Raw genomic sequence first — 24,424 nt, forward strand, 5'->3', positions numbered from 1 at the left:
CTTTCCTAGCATGTGTTGGACCTGAGTTCAATCCCCAGCATCCTTTATGGTCCCCTAAACTCACCAGGAGTAATAACTAAGTGTAGAGTAAGGAGTAAGCCCTTAATACAGCCAGAAGTGGCCCAAAAACAGCAGAAGCGTTTTGATGTCTTTCTAGTCACCTTTTCTCCTCGTAGCATATACTGTTTTTCATTATTCAAGATTTACTCAATGTCTCTGATTATGTCTGTTTCTCAATTTCTATGTAATGTGGTGGCTGCTAATAAAAAAGAAGAGCTGTTAATTTGGGCAGATTTTTTTTTTGAGTTTTCTACTGGCTTTAATATTCCCTAGAAGAGTTTCTCCCTGTTCTTTGGTATGAAGTCATTTCATCTGCAAATAAAGCATCCTCTCTTTTAATATTTATGCACATAATGTTTGGCAATTAACTCACTATGCTAACTGGAGCCTCCTAAGTAATTTGAATAAAAGTGGTGGTAATGCACATCTCTTTTTCCTCATCTTAATACAGTGCCATTAATTTTTTACCATTTAATTTGACCTATGCTGTTGAATTTTAGCACTCATTTAGGTATACTCTGTGGGAAATAATTATAGAATTGTTTCCAGTTTTTATTTCTATTAATATCTTTTAAAATTTATTGGTTTAATGATCTAATATTGAAATTTTTATTTAAAGAAATAAAAATATATGTAAACATGCAATTGATATATTTTAGGCCATTTTTTTTACATAGAATAAACTTTACCTCTAATAATATGCAACACACCTATATTGATTCTTGCTGAAGTCCATAAACTTAGGCACTGTCAAAAATACTACTCCCATTTTAAAGTTAAAGTCAAAGCAGCAAAGAATTTTGCTAAAATGACTCCATGGCTTGGAGGCCAGCTGCACATACTAGGGGAAAAGGCAGCTCAGATAGAGAAGGGAGCACCAAATAAAGTGTTTGGGAGGACCCTCCCAGGATGGGAGATGCATGCTGAAAGTAGACTATAGACCAAACATAATTTCCACTCAATGCCTCTTTTGTAAACCACAGCACCTAAAAGGAGAGAGAGGACAAAAGGGAATGCCCTGCCACAGAGGCAGAGTGGGATGGGGGCATGGGGAGTAGGAGGGATACTGGGATCAGTGGTGGTGGAAAATGGGCACTGGTGGAGGGATGGGTACTCTAACATTGTATAATTGAAACCCAAGCACCAAAATTTGTAAGTCTACAACTTACCTCATGGTGTTTCACTAATAAAAATTTAAAAGTAAAGAATTTTGCTAAAATGTTATAGCTTTTGAATAGAAATCTAATCTTAGTCCTGGTGAATTTTAAATTTTTGTTTCTGTCTTAACATCCAATAGGATAGTTTTGTTTTGTTTTATAACAGTACTTTATGATGGTTTTTAATTAGAATATAATTTTTACATGCATTATTTAACCAACCATCACAGAAAAGATTATACTGCATTTTGAATATAAGTATTTCTGAGAGACAAATTCTGAAGATAGGATTTGCAATTTAATTAATTTTGTACAACTAGTAAATAAAAAGTTGCATTTATACCCTGTGTAAATCTTACATCTTCACATTACTTGATTAAGCAAATGTGGGTGGAGGGAAAGATCATTATGTTTTTATCTTCTCATCAGAAGACACAGTATAAGTGTATATTTATACTTGAATCCATTCTTTGCTCATTCTTCTTTTGTTTCATCCATTCTGCTTAAATTCATTCAAAGGTCCACTACAAAAGAACACAAACAAAAACTATCAATATTTGAACAGCATAGTTCAATCACAAAGATATTACATTAAAAGAGAAAAAACAGACATGAAAATGGGTTTTTGTACATTTCCATATAGAGAAGTACTGGAAAAATAACAGACATTAATGGAAGTCAGTATAGTGGTTACTTTTTGGAAGTAGTTAGAATGAATATACTAGAAAACTGATGGTATTCTATTGATCTAAACATTCTCTACATTGAATTGAACATAGTGTGGATATACATAGGTAGAACTGAATGTATTTATGAAATCAATATTATATACTTTATGCACTTTACTACCTATATTTTATATCTAAAAGAGTGAAAACACTCTTTATATTTGAGTGAAATGTGTTCCCTCTAGTTAAGAAAAAGATTTTAATAGGTATATATAGGCTTGTGTATATACATGTAAGTACCCAAATCTAATACTAAATTATATGTAAAATTTAAAGGAGAAATTTCTAAGGTTGCAAGCCAATTTAACTCTAGAAATGCTTAAATCCAGGGAGTTATACATGTTGGTGAAGCACTGCGAATGTACAGTATGACAAAGTATTATGGGTCTAAAATATATGGAGATAGTTTTGATATGTATGGTAAAGGTGACAGTATGCATTGATTATCAATTCTCTAAAATTCAGAGAAAGAACACTTCAGTATTCATAAATAAATGCTTGTGTAGCTGGTCCATGCTCTTAAAAACACTCTTAGTTACACAAATACATAAACTCATAAAACATAATTACTTATCACTTATGACATCCTCATAAAAACAGATCCTGTACTTGTCTCTCAGATATACTGAAGGGAAGGCTAGTTGTGCAAAGAAGTACATCAACATGAGAAAGAGCAATAAAACTGTCATTTGTTTATCTTTGGCTCAAATTAGGTTACAAAACCATTTCTAAATCATTTCTTTTGATCAGAATACCTGTGCTGAATCCCAAAGGCTTACCCAATTCTGAAAAATTCCATGTCCTGCACATGAGGTTATTCTGCAAAGCACAGTCCTAAAAGGGTTCACTCCTTCTTCTCAGGCCTATAGCTGCTAAACAAGAGGAGAAGTATGGATCACAGAGGGAGGAGACTTTCTATGTTCTACTTTAGTGGATAATTAATCTAAGTAACAGAAACATTATTTACAATTGATTCTGTTTGTTCCTGTAAAGGTAAAGGTAAAGGCCCTCCCGTTGATCGTCGATTTGCTCGAGCGGGCCCAGTAACGTCTCCATTGGAGACTTTGTTGTTACTGTGTCTGGCATATCGAATACTCTCGGTAGCTTGCCGGGCTCTCCGAGAGGGGCGGAGGAATCGAACTCGGGTCGGCCATGTTGGCTGCTTATAAGGCGAACGCCCTACCCGCTGTGCTATCGCTCTGTAATTCAGAATAAATCCACTATAATCAACACATTTCATAATGTGATGAGCATCAATGTTTTTATTTAGCATCATTTGCTTTTTCAGATCTCAAAACAACCTACAAGATGAAGATGTGTGTCTTAGATCAGGTGAGTTAGAAAGACAAAGAGAGAACTTTCCTCTCCTGTCGGCCATTATCAGGACTGTAGAGGTTGGAGGAGGGGATTATCTGAGAAACTAGAAATAAAGGAGAATATTAGTCCATTCCCTTCCTGACTCAATGAGAACCATTGTCAGAAAGGGAAACAAGTTTCTACCGTCCTAGCATTTCAATAAGAACTAAACACCCAGATCATATAAAAATGTTTTTTAAAGGCATGTAAGACACTTATTCCTACTGTTAATTCTTAATTTCTGCCATTGTTGTTAGAACAGAGGAATCGCTATATGCCTGGAAAGCCAATAGAAACACAATTGGATTCCTCCTTAAACTAGTTCAGTAATATCTGTGATGATCTAATCTTACTTTTTAAAGTATTGCATGAACACTTAGAGTCCTCTGCTCTTTCCTTCTAAAGCTCCCCCTTAGTCATAAAACTATTGGAAAAGATGTCATCTCACAAGTTATTTCTTTTGAATACTAAAATCATTTCTAGTTCCTTCATAATCAGCATTTAGGTTAAGTTTAGGTATTCATAAGCAGGTTTTCATACATGTCACTCTCTCTGTCACTGTCCTCCCATTGTTCATCGATTTGCTCGAGCGGGCTCAGTAACGTCTCCATCGTGAGACTTGTTACGGTGTTTGGCATATTGAATATGTCATGGGTAGCTTGCCAGGCTTTGCTGTGCGGGCGAGATACTCTTGGTAGCTTGCCGGGCTCTCCGAGAGGGACAGAGAAATCGAACCCGGCTCGGCCAGGCCGGCTGCACTCAAGGAAAACGCCCTACCGCTGTGCTATCTCTTCAGCCCATATATGTAATAATCACATGTATATATTATACATATATTTGTATGTGTGTTATTCTTAATTAACTCATGAACTCATTAATTGATTTTCTTTGAGGCAAGTTCTTGGCAGATGGTAAGGGCTCCCATTCTTTGTGCATACCAAAGTTTGGCTTAAAATTCCTTTCTTTGCATGTGGATTCTGTTTACTTAAAAGAGTCATCTCATGTTGCTTAGGCAGAAAAATTATGGGTGATTTAAACATTTTGTACTAAGGTATAAGTTAAAGTTTAACTTCTAAGTCTGGGAGGCAACCACAAGAGACTATGGTATGCATTGTTGATCATAGCTGTGGGATTGGAAGCATCTCACATGAGATCTAAAAGATAAGTAAAAGTTGCCCATTGGGTGGAAGGAGAAATTGTGGTCCAGATAAAGCAATCAGAAGAGTAAAGTTGCAAAAGAGCCAGACAGAAGGTAAGGGAGACCCACTGAGGTGAATATGGGAGGTAGAGGAGAATAGGGGACAGCTGAGGTGAGAAAGACAAGCAGAAGGGAAGCCATTCCGTTGTTTATAAGCATGCCTAGAAATGTAACTCTTTAGCTTAAGAATTCTCTCAAAACATTTCTCTAGCATATATAGGATATAGGGAAATATAGCAAGGCAAAAACATGTCCAAAGGTATCAGATCTAGAGAGTTTGTTTACAGAAATAATCTTACGGGGGTCTGGAGTGAGAGCACAGTGGGTAAGGCATTGCACGCAGCTGACCTGTGTTGGATTCCCAGCACCCTATATGGTCCCCCGAGCACTGCCAGGAGTAATTCGTGAGTGCATGAGCCAGGAGTAACCCCTGTGCATCACCAGGTGTGACACAAAAATGAACTAATGAATAAATAAATAAATAAATAAATAAATAAATAAATAAGGGCTGGAGCTATGGCACAGCAAGTAGGGCGAACATGAGTTTGATTCGCAGTAGCCCATATGGTCCCCTAAGCACCGCTGGGAGTAATTCCTGAATGCAGAGCCAGGAGTAACCCCTGTGCATCGTTGGGTGTGACCCAAAAAGCAAAAAAAAAGAAGTTTATAGATGGTATATAGGGAACTTCATTAAGAAACTGCTCTTTGAGCAGATGCAGCTAGATTGTGACTACTCTTAAGGGCCTATTATGTTTTTTGAGAAATGTCCATATAGTTTTCCAAAAGGCTGGACCAGTCAGCATTCCCACCAACAATGAAGAAGAATCCATTTCTCTCCACATTTACACCAGCACTAGTTGCTCTTGTTCTTTTGAAAGTGTGTCAGTCTCTGTGGTGTGAGATGATATTTCATTGTTTTTTTGGATCTGTATCTCCCTGATGGTTAGTGATGAAAGACATTTTTTCATGTGCCTTTTGGACACTCGAATCTCTTCTTTGAGAAAGCTTCTGTTCATTTTATCTCCCCATTTTCTGATGGGGTTGAGTGTTTTTTCTTGTAGAGTTCAACCAGTGCCTTGTATATCTTTGAAATTAGCCCCTTATCAGACGGGTATTGGGTGAATACCCAATCCTGTTCCGTAGGCTGTCTTTGTATCCTGGTCACTGTTTCTTTTGAGATGCAGAAGCTTCTTAGTTTAAGGTAGTACCATTTGTTTATTTTTGCTTCCACTTGCTTGGTCAGTGGTGTTTCATCTTTGAAGATAACTTTGGCTTCTATCTATATCATCCAGGTTTTACCTACCTTCATTTTATCATATAGATTCTGGTCTGATGTTGAGGTCTTTAATCCATTTGGATCTTACTTTTGTACATGGTGTGAGATAGAGGTCTGAGCCATTCTGTTTTGCATGTAGCTGTCCAGTTTTGCCAGCACCACTTGTTAAAGAGTCTTTCCATGCTCCACTTCATATTTCTTGCTTTCTTACCAAAGATTAAATGATCATATATTTGAGGGTACGTGAAGGATATTCAACCCTATTCTATTGGTCTGCATGTCTATCTATATTCCAATACCATGCTGTTTTAATTATTTGTAATACAGTTTAAAGTTGGGGAAGGTGTTGCCTCCCATCTTCCCCCCCTAAGAATTGCTTTATACATTCATGGGGGCCAATTGTTCCATATGAATTTCAGGAGTGTTTGATTAATTTCTTTGAAAAGTTTCATGTGTATCCTTATAGAGACTGCATTGAATCTATATAATACTTTGGTGATTATTACCATTTTGACCATGTTAATTCTCCTAATCCACGAGCAGGGGATATGTTTCCATTTCCTTGTGTCCTCTTTTATTTCCTAGAGTAGTATTTTGTAGTTTTCTTTGTATAGGTCTTTTACCTCCTTGTTAAGCTGATTCTGAGATACATGATTTTCTGAGGCATGATTGTGTATAGGACTGTTTTTATTTTTTATATCACTTTCTTCTTTCATTATTTGCATATAGGAAAGCCATGTTCTTTTGGGTATTGATTTTGTAGCCTGCCACTTTGCTATACAAATCTATTGTTTCTATTTATTTCTTGGTGGAGGCTTTAGGATTCTCTAGGTATAGTATCATGTCATCTGCAAATAGAGTTTGCTTTCATCCTTTCCTATCTGTATGTTTTTAATATTTTTTTAATTCCCTAATTTCTATGGCAAGTACTTCCAGTACTATATTGAACAGAAGTATGGCAATAATAGCTGGGAATGATCATGCTGGACAAGATCTGAGTGTTCAAAGTAGGTAAAGGGATATTCTTGATAACCTTTCAGTATCAATATTGCAAACCACAATGCCCAAAAGGAGGGTGGAAAAGAAAAGTTGCTGACATAGAGGCAGGCTGAGGGGTGGCAGGGGGGGGTGGGGTGATGGAAGGGAATCTGGGGACACTGGTGCCACTGGTGCTGGGAAGTGTACACTAGTGAAGGGATGAGTGTTGGAATGCTGTGTGACTGAAATCTAATCCTGAACAACTTTGTAAGGTTCTGTCTCACAGTGATCCAATAAAAAAAAAAAAATAGCACTGCACCGTAGCACTGTCCTCCCATTGTTCATCAAGTTGCTCAAGCAGGCACCAGTAACGTCTCTATTGTGAGACTTGTTGTTACTGTTTCGGGCATATCGAATACGCCATAGGGAGCTTTCCAGGCTCTGCCGTGCAGACAGGATACTCTTGGTAGCTTGCTGGGACAGAGGAATCAAACCCTGGTCAGCCGTGAGCAAGACAAATACCTTACCCATTGTGCTATTGCTCCAGCCCAAAAAATTTTAAATAATAAAAAATTTTAAAAAGAAGTAATACTGTGTCACAAAGGAGTAAACAGGGGCATAGAAATTCAACAAATTTCTCAAGGCCACATAGAAATAATGAGAAGCAGCCAGGAGTTCTAGGCAGGCACTCTGAGTTTGGATCCTCCCATGTTATACCCCAGTCAATGTTCAATTTATTTCATCGCACACCTAAGAACAATTTGGATTAGGAGATAATGTGAGCATAGGCCATGACTTACTGCCCCCAAGATAAAGATTCCAAAAGCGGTTGAAAGGAAAGTTGAAGCAAAGAAAGAGCTGTCCCTCTCTGATTTAGGATCAGAGCATTCATAGGAGAGGGTTTGCCCCTGCTGGCCTGCACCATGCAAGGTGTTCTCACCTCTCAGGAGAGAAAGCAAAGAATGGAACTAGTCTTTCTCACCTCTCTCCTCAGCTGGTTGCTTGCTTGATAGGCAATGAATATGACTGTGAGAAAGAGTGACAGAAAACGTGAAAGGGGGGAAGGTCCTAGAATACTAATCATATTGGATCTAAATTCTTGGTTAGCTCCAAGTCCAAGTAGAGTCATGCAGTGAGACAATGACACACAATAATTTTCACATTCAAAGAGTTTAGAGAGTTTGTGGCTGGAGAGATAGTACAGGACAAGGCACATGCAAATGCAGCCAACCTGGGTTTGATCACATATGGTTCCCTGAGTACTACCAGGAGTGATTCCTGTGTGCAGAGCCAGGAGTAACTCCTAAATATTGCAGTATGGCCCTGAAACTAAAAACGCAACAAAAAGATGTTTAGAGAGCTCAATTATAAAAGGATAAGCAAGTGGCAGTTGAATCAGCAGGATCTGAACAGAGGTGGTGTGTGCAGGTCTAGAGGGGAGCATCTCTGAGTCACACGGTGGCAGGATAACTCGGCTGTGGCAACGATCGCCACCTGGTGGTTCTGCTTAGTGCAGAGAGACTCCAGACAGAAGCTGCAGATGATTCAAGAAATTAGAATACCAGTCTCATAATAGAACTCAGGGAAGGTTAGCAATGCTGAAACTGGGCATTTCCTAGGAGTTGGGTGCCTTCCTATTCTAGCAAGATGAGGACAGAGGCATCCACACGTACTTGTGCATTTGTGCATTTGTGTCTGCATACCTGTGTGCTTGTATGTGTCAGACACTATCTCTTCCTAAAGCAGGGAATGGGGAGCAGAAGGCAATCCTAGATATTTTACAGATCACTACATGAACAAGGATTAGGGGCAGATTTCATTTCTAGATCCTTAGCTTCTTTTGTTAATTTCCACTCATAGCCTGTTGTTTGTGAAACAGAACTTCCATTGCTTCCGAACCTGTTCATCACAGGGTAAGCAGGCCGCCTTCAGGGCACAATAATTTAGGTTTAACAGAATGGGAGAGAAAGCAAGCATTGTATTGACATTACAATTATTTTATAAAATAACAATAAACAACCATGCCCTTAATGGAAAGTTTAATGTAGTGGAAAGCAAGGGGAAAGCAGAAAGGTAAGTATTGTCTTTTGAAACATGTGAAGCTCTATGCTCAGGCCTCGAGCCCAGTTAGGAGAGTCACATGTGATGTCTTTAAATAAGCTGTGGTACATGCGAAAATTTGGCTTTGCAAAGGCTTTCCACACATGTTCTCAGAGAACTGTGGTTTCCCATCAACAGAGCTTGCAAGCCCACAGATCACCTCCTCTCAGTGCGAAGGTGAGACGAGGGCATAGCTGGCTACAGTCTGCATAGAGGAAGGGGTTGTTAATCTGAACTTGATCACAAGTCAAACCAAGTTTGACTGAGAAGTACAGTTGTTCTCTCTGAAGAAAGTTCTGCCCATCGGTCTTTGTTCTGTTTGGGGGCCACATCTGGTTTTGCTCAAGGATTACTCCTGGATTTGCACTCACGAGTTATTCCTGACAGTTCTCAAGGAACCATATGGGTTGCTAGGATTGAGTCCATGTTGGCTGCTTGCTAGGCAAGCACTGTACCTGCTGTACTATTGCTTAGTCCATAGGGTTTGAAGAGCTACTTCTTAACCCAGATCATTCAGGTACTGAGGCAATGACACCGATTTACCTTCACTTTCTCCATCTGCAGGATTATGTATTTGTAATAATTTAAGTGCTCCAATTCTCTTACATAGACATGCTCATGCACACACACTCACACATCAATGTTTCCTCTCTGGGACTGCAGACACTTCAGCAAGCTAAATGTCTACCTAAACCCAAGACAGTCTGAAATTGTGGACAGCAAGTTGGCATAAATAAAAGTTAAGTTTTTTAATCAGACAATTGAAGTTATCATTTATCATGGAAAAATGCATATTTACGTTTTTAGATATAGATAGCACTGTAGTAGTGTCCTCTCGTCGTTCATCGATTTGCTTGAACAGACACCAGTAACATCTCCATTGTGGGATTTGTTGTTAGTGTTTTTGGCATATCGAATATACCACAGGGAGCTTGCCAGGCTCTGCCGTGAAGGCAGGATACTTTTTGTAGCTGGCCAGGCTCTCTGAGAGGGACAGAGGAACCAAACCCAGGTCAGCCGCATGCAAGGCAAACGCCCTACCCACTTTGTTCCCAACAAGATATTAGAATGACCTGTGTTTATACCAACAAATTGTGATATGAACTATTGTCATCAGCAAAGTACAAGAAATTGATGCACTGGTTGAAGTTCAGACTGTCTTAACTTGGGGTTCATATCCTAAATGGTATATCACGTTGCTTCTGCTATAGTATTTAACAGCAGTACTTTCTTGAAGGGTAGAAAAATTATTATTTCATCCTTGAAATATGTTTAGAATTCAAAGATGTAATCCAGTGTCCTGAACTGAAATAAATTTTTAATATAGTCATTATACAAAAACTGAATTTTTAGTTTGCCTTAATTGCTTGGTGGTTAATGACTCCCAAATAAGATGAGATATTTATGAGATTTTACCTTATACCACCTCTTTCACAGATTACTATTTATTTATGGTAAACATAAATTCCTAAGGGACTATGTATATAGGTGAAAAGCACTTTATTATATTTAAAGTGTTATTATCATTATAATTATGTTCTGTTTCTACCAGTTCTTTCTCTTCTGATTGACTTATACCTAATCATGTCAAACATTCTTTGTCTGCCATTGCAAATCAGACCCAGTATTTTTTTATTAATATAAGCTTGGAATTCTGGGTTAGTTTCAGCTTTTCTACCATTGCAAACCCAGCCAATACTATATTAGGCCTATTCTCTAATTCTTATCTTAACTACACAGTTTAATTTTCATCTAGTGGATATAAATACAAGAAGGCTAAGAGAAAGTTCCCCATGATATGCTCTCAATTTCGTATATAAAACTCCTGATTAAGTCATTCTTCTTAGAAGATGACTTGTTATTCTGTTCACCTTCTATTTTATCATGGAAATTTCAAATCCGAAAACTTGATACAACTATAGTGCATTACAAATTTGACACTTAATGTTTTCTTGTGGTAGTTTATCTTTGGTTGGAAGAAGTATTAAGAATCTGATTAAGAATTGCTAATTTCAGTTTCTTCCTTCTGTTATAATAATTCAAGTTACATCTGATAAAAACTTCAAGAAAAAATGGTTGGCATTATATTATACTGATTGATGGTACCATGCAAGCTGTAACTGACAGAATATGTTGTCATTTCATTGCAGTATTTAAAAACAGGAATTTCAGACTTTTGAAATGGTAACTTGCCCCAAATTCAGAATGGCAACACTTATGTAAATCTGGGTACTTATCATTGACATTAGGGCAACATGACATTGAGGAGGTTTCATTAGGAATTTCTATATTTACTGATTTTGTTACTTTTACCCAATCTTAATTATGCCTCTGGCATTATTAAAGAAATTTTATATTTTATTTTGCTTTGTGTTGATTGCTTTTGTTTAAATTACTTTCAATTAATATTTCAGTGAAGATATTAAAGTTACTGTTACTTCAGTGGTTTTGCTGTTAATACATTTGAAAAGAAGTTTTTCACATTTTTACCTATCTTTTTCTTTTTTAAAAATAACATTTTTATTAAATCACTGTGAGGTAGATCCTTACAAAGTTGTTCATGATTGTATTTTAGTTATACAGTGTTCCAACACCCATCCCTCCACCAGTGTACATTTCCCAGCACCAGTGTCCCCCAGGTTCCCTTCCATCACCCCTCACGCCCCAGCTCCTGCCTGCCTTTATGGCAAGAGCTTTTCTTCTCTCTCACTTTCTCTCTTTATCTCTCTTTTTCTCTCTTTCTCCCCCTTTCTCTCTCGCACGCACCTCTCTCTCTCTCTCTTTCTCTCTCTCTCTCTCTCCTTTTGGGCATTGTGGTTTGTAATATTGATACTGAAAGGTTATCAAGAATATCCCTTTACCTACTTTAACACTCAGTTCCTGTCCAGCATGATCATTCCCAGATATTACTGTAATACTCATCTCTTCTCTATCTTACTTACCCTCCATCCCCCCACACACTTGTGGTTAGTTCCAACCATTGACTAGTCCTCCTAACCCCTCTTTTCCCTGGCAATAGTTATTAGTCTTCTACTATATAGTATTTTTTAATATACCACAAATGAAAGCAGTCATTTTAAGGGGAGTTTGGAATCTGTTGCCTGGTTTTCTTTTCTGGGCCACTTTCCCTGGCCTGTTTTGTCTGTCTTAGAGAGTAACACAATGATTTTGCATACCTTACTTTCTCTTGGGACTCTCCCTAGAGCTTAGATTTGAGACACTAAAAAAGTCTAGGAATTGATTGACTACATCTAGAGAATAGAAACCTGACCTTAAACAATCATGTTACAGGCAGCATATGGGTCTATATAAGACTACATATTTATGTCAGGATATACAATATTGATCACTGTATAACCATATCCCCAAAGAAGAAAAACAATCAGAAACATAAAACATAGAAGCATTTTTGAATTTTCCAAGCTTTCAGTGTTCCATCTTTTGCTGCTTCTTCCCATGTGCTGGGAATTGTCTCCCTCTCTTCCTTTCAACTCTACCTTATATTCTACCTCTAACTATACCTCAATTCCACTGTGTTTACTGTGTTCTGACTTCTTATTTGACTGTTCCAATGCCAGCCACAATTGTCTTATTATATTCAGTTTAAACGATTCACTAAAAATAATTAAGGATTAAGAAAAAGTTGCCTCCACGGAGAACAGCCTAAAAGGTGGTTCATCTCTCAGTGGCAGCGATGCCTTGCTCTGTGACTCACAGGCTCTGAAGAGAGCCTATTCTGCCATCCCATCGGGTTGACCCTGCAGCCCACTGATGTCTGAGCCATGTGCACAGAAGCCTTGTGGCCCTCCAGGAGGGGTCCCTAAGGCAGGGGAAACACCAGTGATGATCTTACAAGGTCCCTTTCTCAGCAACTTCATCTGCTGTTCTCTTCACTCTTCATTGCTGCATTTATTAAAAAAATTAAGCAATGGATGTGTTTTCAAAGATGACTGACTGCATTTTGACTAATGGAAAAGGACTTTAGCGAAGTGCTTAAGTCACTGCTGTATGGTCCATTGACAGACTCTGTGTGTATAGGTGAAAGTCCAGGTGGTGGGAACAGAAAGGAGGATGGAAGCCAGAACATAACAGCAGAGGGAACAGAGGGAACCAGAATTTCAGAAATCTGTTATTATGTAAAAATCTATTCAAAACTTGCTGATGTCAACTATTTCATGTTCTCTACCATGGCTCTCTGGGGTGTCTAAATGAGTGGGTGGGTCTTACAACTAGCTGTCCTTGAAATTTCTATAAATGACAGGTGTGCCTGGGGTCTTCTGAAAATGTTTAATGTAAGTAATGTGAGGTCCAAGGGGAGTCTCCTTATTTATATCTGACCCTTAAGTATATATTGAAGGCAGTTGAGGGGGTTCCTGATTCCCCTTCCAAAACAGTCCCCTGCAAGATTATCCTGGACTTTCTTAAAGCATGGATGTCTCAGAGAAGTCATAAGTTTTATGTGTTTCTAATTCATGAGGGCAAAGGTACCAGGTGAATGTAAGTAGATATGGGAAGACATTTGATAAACTAGTGTTGAAAGACACAGCAACCATTCCTCATGCTAAAATTATCAAGAGAGAGTCTTGGGACCAAAAAAATATAAAAGACAGCACTCTAGATAAATGGATGATAAGTTAAGACTCATAGTATAGTTTTCTGTGAAATCTAATCATTGGCTTGTGGATGATGTGAATATAGAAGGCATAAAGAGAAGCTATCATACATGAAGGTAAGAGCAGTTAGCCTGAAGGACTCAAGCCATTGTGTGGTTCAGACCTGTGTGGCCCAGGGATGAAGGGCAAAGAATGAAGGAGGGATGGAGAACAAAGGATAGAGGCAAAGAAAGAACATAATGAATGGATGAAGGGCAAAGAAAGAACATAAACTGAAGGAGCATATATATTTGGAAATGAACATGAGCACCAATAATGGAATCAAAATAAAAGATAAACGTAGGATCAGTAGGGTTCAGTGCCATGAAATTGATTTTCGAGAAGATGAGTACTGCTAAGTGTCGCTTCTGCCTGACTTTCCATTCTTTTGTGGTCCCTATCTTGCACTTTAAATTACTTCCAGTCCCATCAGGAACCTTAGGAGAAAGGTGTTGAGTTGAAGAAGTTGATAGATGAGTCAAGAACCCTGGACTCATCTTAGCTTCACTAACCCGACTTAACACCTCAGCAGCTCTAGTGTGATTGCTCCCTGTACATGTGAGTTTTAGGTTTCTTCCTTGTGTATAAGTTTCATTGAACTCACTGTACAAGAGCTTCAAGATCCTTAACAAACGTGAGTTGTCAGTATCTTGACCTCGACTTGAATTTCAGAGTTCTCGTCTGCACCTGAGTTTTCTTTCATCAAGGTCCTTAGCAATGCTCCAATTATAGCAGTCTCACCAGAATTTCAGGCTCCTTATGTTCACCTGAGCTTCATTCCTCCTTCACCTGCATCTTTAGGAGCCTACCTGCACATGATTGCTCCTATAGTACCTCTGTGTCGTATCATCACAGGGACCCGTTTGGATGCATCTACTCATCACAAACCACTCAGCACTGTCATTTGCACAAGGCTCTGTAGTTTCCTCCTTGCTATTATTTATTCAGAATGAAGCCTGGCCCCTGGCACTTGAAAAATACACAAAAAGAAAAAGTCGTCAAATTAAGTTGAATTGAACTTACTCAAATAAGATTGAATATTAGGCAGAATTTACATGCTCTGCGTTTTGGGTCCTAGAAACCTTTAACAGAGGTGTGTGTGTGTGTGTGTGTGTGTGTGTGTGTGTTCCTTCCCAGTGCCTGTCTCCTAAGGACCCAAGAAGGCCTTCCTGGTCATTGTGCATGTTTTTATCTGGAAAGACCACGAATGAATTTATTAAAATTTATATTTAATCTTATTGTTTTCCATTTTATGTGCTTGGGATGACTAGAGAAGTCTTAAAGCCCTGCCCAGTGGAATTTCCATCAGTTGGAGGCATTCTGATAACAGCACTGCACAGCATCCTGCATGGCATCTTAGAAAAAGATCTATTGTGTTTGAGAGAAATTAATCAGAATACAAGTGACAGATCATGCTAGCAGGAAAGGTAGTTATAATATTAAATAAAGGTTTTGTGTGAGACTGTGGCAACAAGAAGCAAACTCAGAAGAGTCAAGGGTATCTGGAGGGTTTGTGTACCAGGCAAAGGGATGAAGTAAGGCAAGACCTAGAAGTCACAATGTGTGAAGAACAGGAAAGTCTGGGAGACCTCTTTAACAACATTTCTGAGCAGAATCTCAGAATATATATATTCATCCCAGAAGGATGAATACACGTTAAGCACCTGAAAAGTCAATAAATATCAAATGGCTTTGTGTGACAAGGGCCATGAAGGGGAAAAAAAAAGGTCTGTCACAAATGAATTGCAAGGAGCCAATTTTAAGTTGGATGATGATCAAAGGACTTCCCAAGGAGGCTGCTTTTCATCCAAAACCTGAAGAATAGGGGAGAGAAAAGCATTCGAAAGTCTTTTATTTGTGACACAAGACAGATTCGAAGAAAAAATGGCAACCATCTTCTCAGTGACCTTGGATGTATTTTCCTTGTCTAGAGGAGGAAACAACAATAAAGAATGCTTCTAATGAAATTCAGATCGTGGGGTTCCTGTTTCTAACCTACTCTGAGAAACAAATCCAAAAAATTATTGGATTTGTGGAGAGGAGACATGTTGTCATTTGCCTCATTGATCTAAAAGGAGAATTCTGTGCATTCCAGATATTACAATATATATCTGTGTCTATTTCCCTATAAAATTAGAGTAATAATAGTCTTATAACACTGTTGAAGTTTAATGAAACAATGTCTATAAAACTAACTTAACCAATAGCTTGCCATTTAAACAAAACTTTGAATAAATGTTTAACTTAAAGTGGGCCAGTTCTTATGGGCACACACAACAGAGAGTGGAATATAGTGTGGCAGACAATGAGGCAGGGGAAGGGTGGTCACGCAGCCCTCGTTTCCTGTTTCTTTGAGTGAATTTATGCAGAAAAACCTCACTGGGTTTAGGACCAACCTCTAGCTGGTGAAGTTAGGAGAAAGTGTCCGCATGTTGACTCTCTGTTAGAGAAGCTCCTCCCTATCTTTGCATGTTGTGCTTCCTGGAACAAGTACTGATTCTGCAATGTGGGAGTGAGCCAGGAGGAACTTGTAACTGGGGATCAAGTTTGTACTTGGAGCTTGTGTGACCAGCATTCCAAGTCTTTAGATGGGTCTGCTTCATCAAGCATGGAGCAATGTCTCTTCCACTTGCCTTCAACTGTTATTCATTTGCAGACTCCTGGTGAGAAGACAGGACCGTTGCTTATTTCTCATTTACCCGTTGGGACCCCAGTCATGGGAACAGCAGCATCTCAGTCATAGGAATACCAGTAGCCCAGGCAGACTGGCCTCTCTTTCACTCAACACAGCCCAGCACTGTTTTAGGTTCTTTTGTTTTCCATTTCCTCTTACTCCTGTATCAATGCCACCTTGCAGACAGGAAGTTTTGGAAATGAGAAGACTTAAAGTAGGAACTTGCATGAGCTTGACATTGTATGATTCAGGGCCAAGAGTTGAACCTAGTGTTTCAAGCCTCCTGTAGTTATTTCTTGTAATAACCATACCCAAACAAAACTATTTTATGGAAAGCCAGAGCTATTCAAATGGTTGTGGTGACCAGTGTGACCAGATCTTTTCTCACTGACTGAGAAGAAAAACTCTTTGAAAAGATTTTGGAATGAAAGTAGGCTATGATATGCTCATCTCCTAAATGGCAGTAGAAATGCTGAAATCAGATCTCTCTGAAAGCTGCATGTTAACAAGACATCAAGTTATTCAAGAACATGTCTCATCTCAGTAGCCTGGAAATGATTTCCACTCCATGGGGTTAAGCTCAAATATCCACTGATTTCACACAGTATATATTTTACAAAAGGAAATCAATTATTCCATATATTTTTTAAAAAATGATCTGCTTCATTTAGTTCAATCTTGTATTTTAGAAAAGTAATTGAAGAACATTAGAATTGTTTGTTTGTTTGTTTGTTTGTTTGTTTTTGGAAGGCACACCAAGAGATGCTCAGGGCTTACTCCTGCCTCTCTACTCAGGGATCAGTCCTGGTGGAGGTGTATGGACCATATGTGGTATCAGATATCAAACTCAGGTTGGCCATGTGCCTAACCCTTGAACTATCTCTTCATCCCATAAAAATATTTTAAATATAATATTTTCCCTAGACCAACTAATGAATTTTGGGTGGCAATTTATAAGTACAGATAGGTTTGTAATTTCTTAAGTATTTCTTGTTTTATAAGCAAGTGAAAATACTCTTTTTGAATTTGGAATTATGGACCAGAAGCTTGTCCTGTTATTCGAGAGGCTAGTTCTTTATTTTAATGATGAGTACCTATTGTTTTGGTTTTAAGAGAAGAGGACTAGAATTCAACACAAAATATCTTAACCAGACAAAGGAACACATGTGTATATAGGGTATGGAAAGGATTTTTCTTCTTCATGCCATACAAGCCTAAGGACTTTTTAAAATGTCTTGATTTATGTGTGCACAGTGACAACTGCAAGCAGGAAATACTCCTCTGAGATTTTTTTTTGTTCTTGTGTATGAGTGTGTGCATGGTTAGAATGAAAACTATGATTTTTTGTAATTTTTTAAAATCTATTTGAGTAAGATAATTCCAGACCTTCAACTGAGTACAGAAACTGCACTGAGCAGCCCTAGAAGGGGTTACCACAAAACCAGTCCTACTGCCTGTCCACTTATGAGCACAGAACCCAAAATTCTTCTATCACTGGCTTGTTTGTCTGAGCCCTTTTTATTATGACTCTCTCACTTCTCAGGAGTATGCTGGAGAGAGGAGGAGTTCAAGTTCACTTATTTCCAAGGACACTGCAGATCAAGCTTTTGTTTCTGTGTGCATCATTTCTCCCATGGTGTTTCACACAAGTGATGATAAAGCAGATAAATTTGGCTCAAAGGGGGAAAACATTCACTCAGATGAAGCCAGAAAAGGAAGCAGGCAGAAATCCTTAGGTGTTCGATGTTGATGAACTTATTTAAATTTTTTCTTCTTATCTAAATATTTGAGATATCTATCGACTATTTATACATGATTGATACATGTTTTGTTAAATATCTACTTAAGTTTTTATTTTGTTGAGGTGACTGCAAATATATCATCTGATGATCATTTGCTCACCTGTGTTTCTGATTTATCATAGTCAGTGGCATAGCACTGTCCTCCCATTGTTCATCAATTTGCTCAAGCGGGCAGCAGTAACATCTCTATTGTGAGACTTCTTGTTACTGTTTTTGGCATAGTGAATACATCACGGGTAGCTTGCCAGGCTCTGCCATGCAGGCGAAATACTCTCGTTAGCTTGCTGGACTCTCCGAGAGGGGCGGAGGAATCAAACCCAGGTTGGCCACATGCAAGGCAAACACCCTACCCGCTGTGCTATCACTCCAGCCCAGTGACATAGACTCATTATAAAGGTAAGGTAAAGGCCCTCCCGTTGATCGTCGATTTGCTCGAGCGGGCCCAGTAACATCTCCATTGGAGACTTTGTTGTTACTGTGTCTGGCATATCGAATACTCTCGGTAGCTTGCCGGGCTCTCCGAGAGGGGCAGAGGAATCGAACTCGGGTCGGCCATGTTGGCCGCTTGTAAGGCGAATGCCCTACCCGCTGTGCTATCGCAGTGCTCAGAGACTCATTATAATGATCTCTAATTGGTCTTACTTAAAATTTGCCTTGTTGATATGTGTTTTCAAAACTTCACACATGCAAATGCCTGCCAACTTCTTAAATGCCTATAATACCCATCACAAGCCAGCTCCTGTTCATTTCATTGCCTAATTTGATATTTTCTTCCACCTTTCAATCCTCTTCGAGGACAAGAGTGGGCTGTGCAGGATTGACATCAGCAGTGTTAACTGGAGATACTGAGAAGCCTTGAATGCCATGGCCTTCCCAAGTCTGCACTTGGTGGAATGACAGAAATTGAAATATATGCTGAAGAGTCATTTCTGAGGTGACTCAAAGGCACTCACCTGAATAAGACCTCTTTGGGGGGAGGATATAGACAGTCCTAGACTCAGGGAAGTTTCCCTGGCCTAAGATTAATTATAAACGTTTCCTACTTTATTATTAGTTATTTGTATCTCCCTCCCTAATTTTTGTAAATTAACCTTTATCATAGGTTTCTGTGTATTGGGAAAAAACATGGGATATATAATGTTAAGTACACTCATTTCAGGTATTCACTAAGGATCTTGGGATATGCCCTTGGTCAGTTAGAGGACCACTGTTAGAGGACCACTGCACATTGGCATTTCCTCAGTTGTGTGTTTTACCTAGGCTTCTGTGGTTCACATCCAAAGGCGGGTGTCAGTAGGGAAGGACCTAACAAGCACTTATAGTTAACGAAGAACTAGTCTTTATGATTAGGACTTTGCAATCAAAGCCTGCACATCCTTATCTGTGATTATAATTATTATCTGTGAGGGACAGTTTTGACATCAGTAAAGTGGAATACTTGGAATCTCAGCAATTAAGAATTGACCAATTTAAGGGGTACCCCTTGTCCTTGTCATGATCACTCTAGTGTGAAGACAGGACAATCACCAAAGTGCTGCAGTACAGAGAGAAAATGCAAAGCTACAGTCTGAAAAATGAATCCATTTATCATTTAAAAACTTGATTGCAGTGAGTAACACAATACCAGAAATATAGCAAGGGCATAAGTACTTTTTATGAGTTCAAATGGTAAAATAGGTACTCCACATATAATTTTTTTAAAAAATCAATTATTCAATATATAGTGCAACCAGAAAGTATACCTTTGTTGGGTAAAGCAAAATAGAAATTATGATAATCCTATGAGTAAATGAGAAGCAGTAAAAATGTAGAGATCATATAACATTTTACAGTGATTTATATCATAAAATATCTAGCATCAACCAAGTTTTTAAATAGTTTATTTTATATTATTGAGATATATTAATTAGTTAATATATCTTGAGGGGAAACATCTCAAGCATTGCTTATGGCATGTAGATATTACTCCTGGTGATAGCCTGGCTGTGCATGCAGGACATTTCATGCTACTTGGGTCATGCAATGCTAGGGGCTACCAGAGCCATATGTAGCAGTGCTTTGAGGGGGGGCATGATGTGCTGGAAATGAAACTCAGGGACTTTTGTATGTCAGGTATGCACTTCTGTTCTTTTAGATATGACCTCAATCCTAATTAATTTATTTTTATGAATAAAACCCAGCACAATCTTTAATAGCCTCCATCTTGTCTCCTGCCTCACCCCCTCTAGTGTTAAAATAATCTTCTGCAGCTGGAATAGAGAAGGGAGCACTAAGTCAATGACGGTTGGAAGGATTGCTCGGGATGGGAGATGTATGCTGAAAGTAGATAAAGGACCAAACATGATGGCTTCTCAGTATCTGTATTGCAAACCATAATGTCCATAAGTAGAGAGAAAGTAAGAGGGAAATTGTCTGTTATAGGGTCAAGGGGAGGGGTGGGACAGAGCAGGGAAGGATATGGATACTGGGAACATTGGTGGTAGAAAATGTGCACTGGTGGAGGGATGGGTGTTTGATTATCATATGACTGAAACTCAAACATGAAAGCTTTGTAAGTGTAGCTCACTGTGATTAAATAAATAAATAAATATTTAACAGAACTTAAAAAAAATAAGATAACCTATTGTTAGTTTGTACTCTAGTTTTTGTTTTATCTGCTGATCAATTTAATAACCTTATGTTGCACATTTGTGTGAAATTATGTAGTATATATCTTATTTTCACTCTGACTTATTTCACTTCATAAATTCTCCTTGAGCACTTTCATTTTGTCATGAATGGAAAAATTTTATATTTTATACAGCTTAATAGTATTCCATTACATAAATGGGTCACATTATCTTTATCCAACCACCTATCTTTGATGAGCACTTCTGTTACTTCCATATGTTATCTATTAAAAATAAGACTTCTATAAACATTTGGAAGGATATCATTGTGTGCTAGTGTTTTCATATTTTTCAGACTGATACTCTGAAGTGGTGTGCTAGATCATATTGTAGTTGTATTTGTAGCTTCTTGAGGAATTTCTGTAGCATTTTCCAAAATGGTTGCACCAATTTATATTCTTTCCAGCAACACAAGAAGGTTCCTCTTGCTCTCCACCCTCTCTAGTACTTTTATTGTTCTTTTCATTTCAGTCATCCTCATCAGTGTGATGTAATTTCTCCGTGTGGTTTTTAATTTGCAGGCATTTCCCAGAAAATCAGTGATGCAAATATATTTTGATATGCCTGACTATGTCTCCTTTCTGGAGAATTTTTCATTCAGTTTTGCATATTTTTATTGTGCTGTTACTAAAATTGTATTTATACACCTTGGATATTAACCCCTCATAGGATGTATGATATGAAAATATCTTCTCCCATTCAGTTTATATCTTTTCATTTTGTTTATCTATTTGTTTTTTGCAATATTTTCCTTTTCAATTTAAACCAGTTCCAGTCACTTTTATTTCCCTTGCTGATGGGGTCAAGTACCCAAAGTTATCTCTAATGCCAATGCCATAAAACATTTCACCCATGCTATTGACTAAGAATTTACGTTTCAAGTCTTATATCCAGATCTTTATTCCATTTTAATTTATTTTAGTATGTGGGATTAGAGTAGTCCAGTTTCATTATTTTGCATGTGTCTGCCCAGTTTCTCCAACACTATTTGCTGAAGAGATTCTCCTTATTCCATTGAATGGCTTTGGATCCTTAGCCATAGATTAAAGAGATAAATATGAAGATTTATTTAAATCATATTCCATTGATATACATGTCTAGTTTTATTTAAATACCATAAAGCTTTAATTATATTTTAATCATTGGTTTTAGTACAGTTTGAAATCAGGTTGCATGATGTCATCATTTTATTTTTTCTTTCTCAGAATTTCCCTTCCTATTCAAGTCTTTTATTATTTCATATAAAATTTATATTTTTATTCTAGTTCCTTAAAAATATCATTGGAATTTTCAGGGAGAATGCGTTAAATTTATATTGCCTTTGGTAAAACTCAACTATATTTTGACTTTATTAGTTCTTCCTCCCATATACATAAAATATATTTCCATTTGGCAATATCTTGTTCTCTATATTTTAACGATATATCGTAGTTGTAATTCTGTGAGTCTTTTACCTCCTTTGTTAAACTCATGACTAAATATTTTATTCTTTTGGACATAAATGCAATTGGAATTGTTTTCTCAATCTCTTCTCTCTATTTATTTGCATATAGAAATGCAACAAAATTTTGTGCATTGCTTTTGCAGCCAATCACTTTTCTATACTCATTGTTTGTTACAGTTTTTTAATTGAGTCCTGAGGACTTTTTAGACATTATTCTATTATTTACAAATAATGATAATTTTATCCTTCTTTCCAAATCTTAATTCATTTTATTTATTGTAGGGGTCATTAACCAGTTGTTTTTTAAGCAATCCTGTTTTCTAATACTTCTGCCAGAGTGGTGGCTCTGCTGATTTTGTAATCATTTATTATGATAAGATAGTCCAAAGTTGCTGTACAGGTCCTAACGACCTGTCTGGAAAATAGTAAGTTTACATAGAGTGGAAGGTGATCTTGCTGAGAGAGCATTCATGTAAGATGTGAGGATGACATATAAATGTGGAAAACACAAGACAAATGGGTGGTGTTTATTAAATGTGACTCACCACACAGTGCACATTGGAGAGGGAGAATTCACTTGCTGAGTTCATTTCTAAATCCTATTTAATACTCAGCATGTGGACTAAACCCTATACTCTACAGGCAAGATTTCTCTTCTTCCTCCATAGGCTTCAACCTTTGATATAGTCATTATCCAAGGGTAGCTCTCCAGGGACTCTAGCAGTGGGTTCCTTTAGAGGGACACACACACAAGGTTATTCATAACATCATGATTCTCTCAATACGGTAGCTTTGTTTTTGCCTTATCTTCTACTGAAACATTATAAAATTGCATTTATGCATATCCTATACATCCCAGAATAACAATCCAACATCCTGGTCATGGTGGTAAGATTAAATCTATTGTTATTAGCTAATGAATTTTGCGATCAAACCCAGTATTAATATAGATTGAGATACATTTCTGGAGTCAATGGGCATTATTCAAGAAACAAGTCAGTGCTTAACTTTGAGTGCTGTCTTGTAAGAGTCATTGTCAAGCCTAGTCTGATTTTTGCATATTTCCCTCTTCGTTCAGATTCTAAAGCAAAACTTCTTATGCTTTTCCTCTTGCAGTCGATTTTCACCCGAAGATCTAACATGTGTTAGCGCTGCTAGAGACACCTGAGATTCATTACTGAAATTATTTGGGTTTGTTTAAAAAAAACTTTATAATAGGTTAGCTAATATGGCTATAGTAGGCTTAAGGTTTAGGGTATTGATGTACAAAGTTACTGAATTCCATCAACATTATTTTTGTTCATTGCACATTCAAAATCCTTTACTGTTGTCAAAAATTTTTAACTGACCCCTATAATGTCACAGATAAATAAATATAGATATAAATGTACAAATATCTATGTGTAGGGTTCTGATCCCCAGTTTAAAAAGCTAGTTTCTTAGCAACAGTTTTGTTTTTATTTTCTCCTCATTTCCGCCATGTATACAGCCTTTCCTCCAAACTAGCAGCAAAATTTGAAATAAGCTCTCATTTTTTCTCTCTCTCTCTCTCTCTCTCTCTCTGTGTGTGTGTGTGTGTGTGTGTGTGTGTGTGTGTAAAGAGGGGAGTGCAATTTTATTTTCTCTCTTTATTTAAACAAGGTGGTTTACAAAGTAGTTCATAATATACTTGTTCTGGGTATTCAATGTTACAACACCAATCTCACCACCAGTGTGATTTTTTCCCTCTACCACTGACCCATTTTCCCAACCACCCTTCAAGCCTGCCCTGAGCACAATTTGGTTTTGGCTTTAAAATATTTTGTTATTGCATTTGCTTCTGATTACGATTGAAACAAAAAACTGAGAAATGTTAAGTAGATAAGGCAGATTAAAGTCTCTCTTTGAAAATCACCATTCTACTCTCTACATTTATCTCCTGCCTATCATAAAATATGGTTTCCAGAAGCTCTGCTTTGGTGTTAGGGATGCTTAGCTTTTCACTTGAGGAGAACATTATTTTTCTGTAAGGGATCAGACTATCACTGAGATTTTATCAGTCATATATCTCTGATGCATGAATTCAACTCTGCTGTTGCATCTCAAAAGTAATGGCAGCCAATCAGTAACTGAACAGCATGGCTGTGTGCCAATAAACACTTTATTTATACAAAGTAGTCTGAGGGCCATATTTAGCCTTGAAGATCACCACTTGTAAAGAACACTGCTTATGTTCAAAGTCACTGTTAGAGTTTCACAGTGACTGAAGACTCTGTCAAAGCCTATATTGTCATCTTTGATTTGTTAATTGTATTTTTAATTTGCATCTTTTTGGATTCCCACTTGTTGTT

General features: G+C 37.7%; 1 protein-coding gene across 22 annotated transcripts in view; it reads left to right on the plus strand.

Annotated features, from left to right (window-relative positions):
* Positions 1 to 24,424, plus strand: part of MYT1L (myelin transcription factor 1 like) — a 501,918-nt gene that overhangs the window by 191,778 nt on the left and 285,716 nt on the right. Inside the window, exon 4 of one of the 22 annotated variants that reach the window (XM_056128243.1) lies at positions 8,614 to 8,666. The exons of the other annotated variants lie outside the window; for them this stretch is intronic. The gene's annotated coding sequence lies outside the window, so the exon portion shown is untranslated. The remainder of the gene's footprint in view (positions 1 to 8,613; positions 8,667 to 24,424) is intronic. 22 annotated transcript variants of the gene reach the window in all.

The sequence above is a fragment of the Sorex fumeus genome, unplaced genomic scaffold, assembly GCF_029834395.1.
Source record: "Sorex fumeus unplaced genomic scaffold, SorFum_2.1 ptg000006l, whole genome shotgun sequence".
In the NCBI taxonomy this organism is placed as follows: Eukaryota; Metazoa; Chordata; class Mammalia; order Eulipotyphla; family Soricidae; genus Sorex; species Sorex fumeus.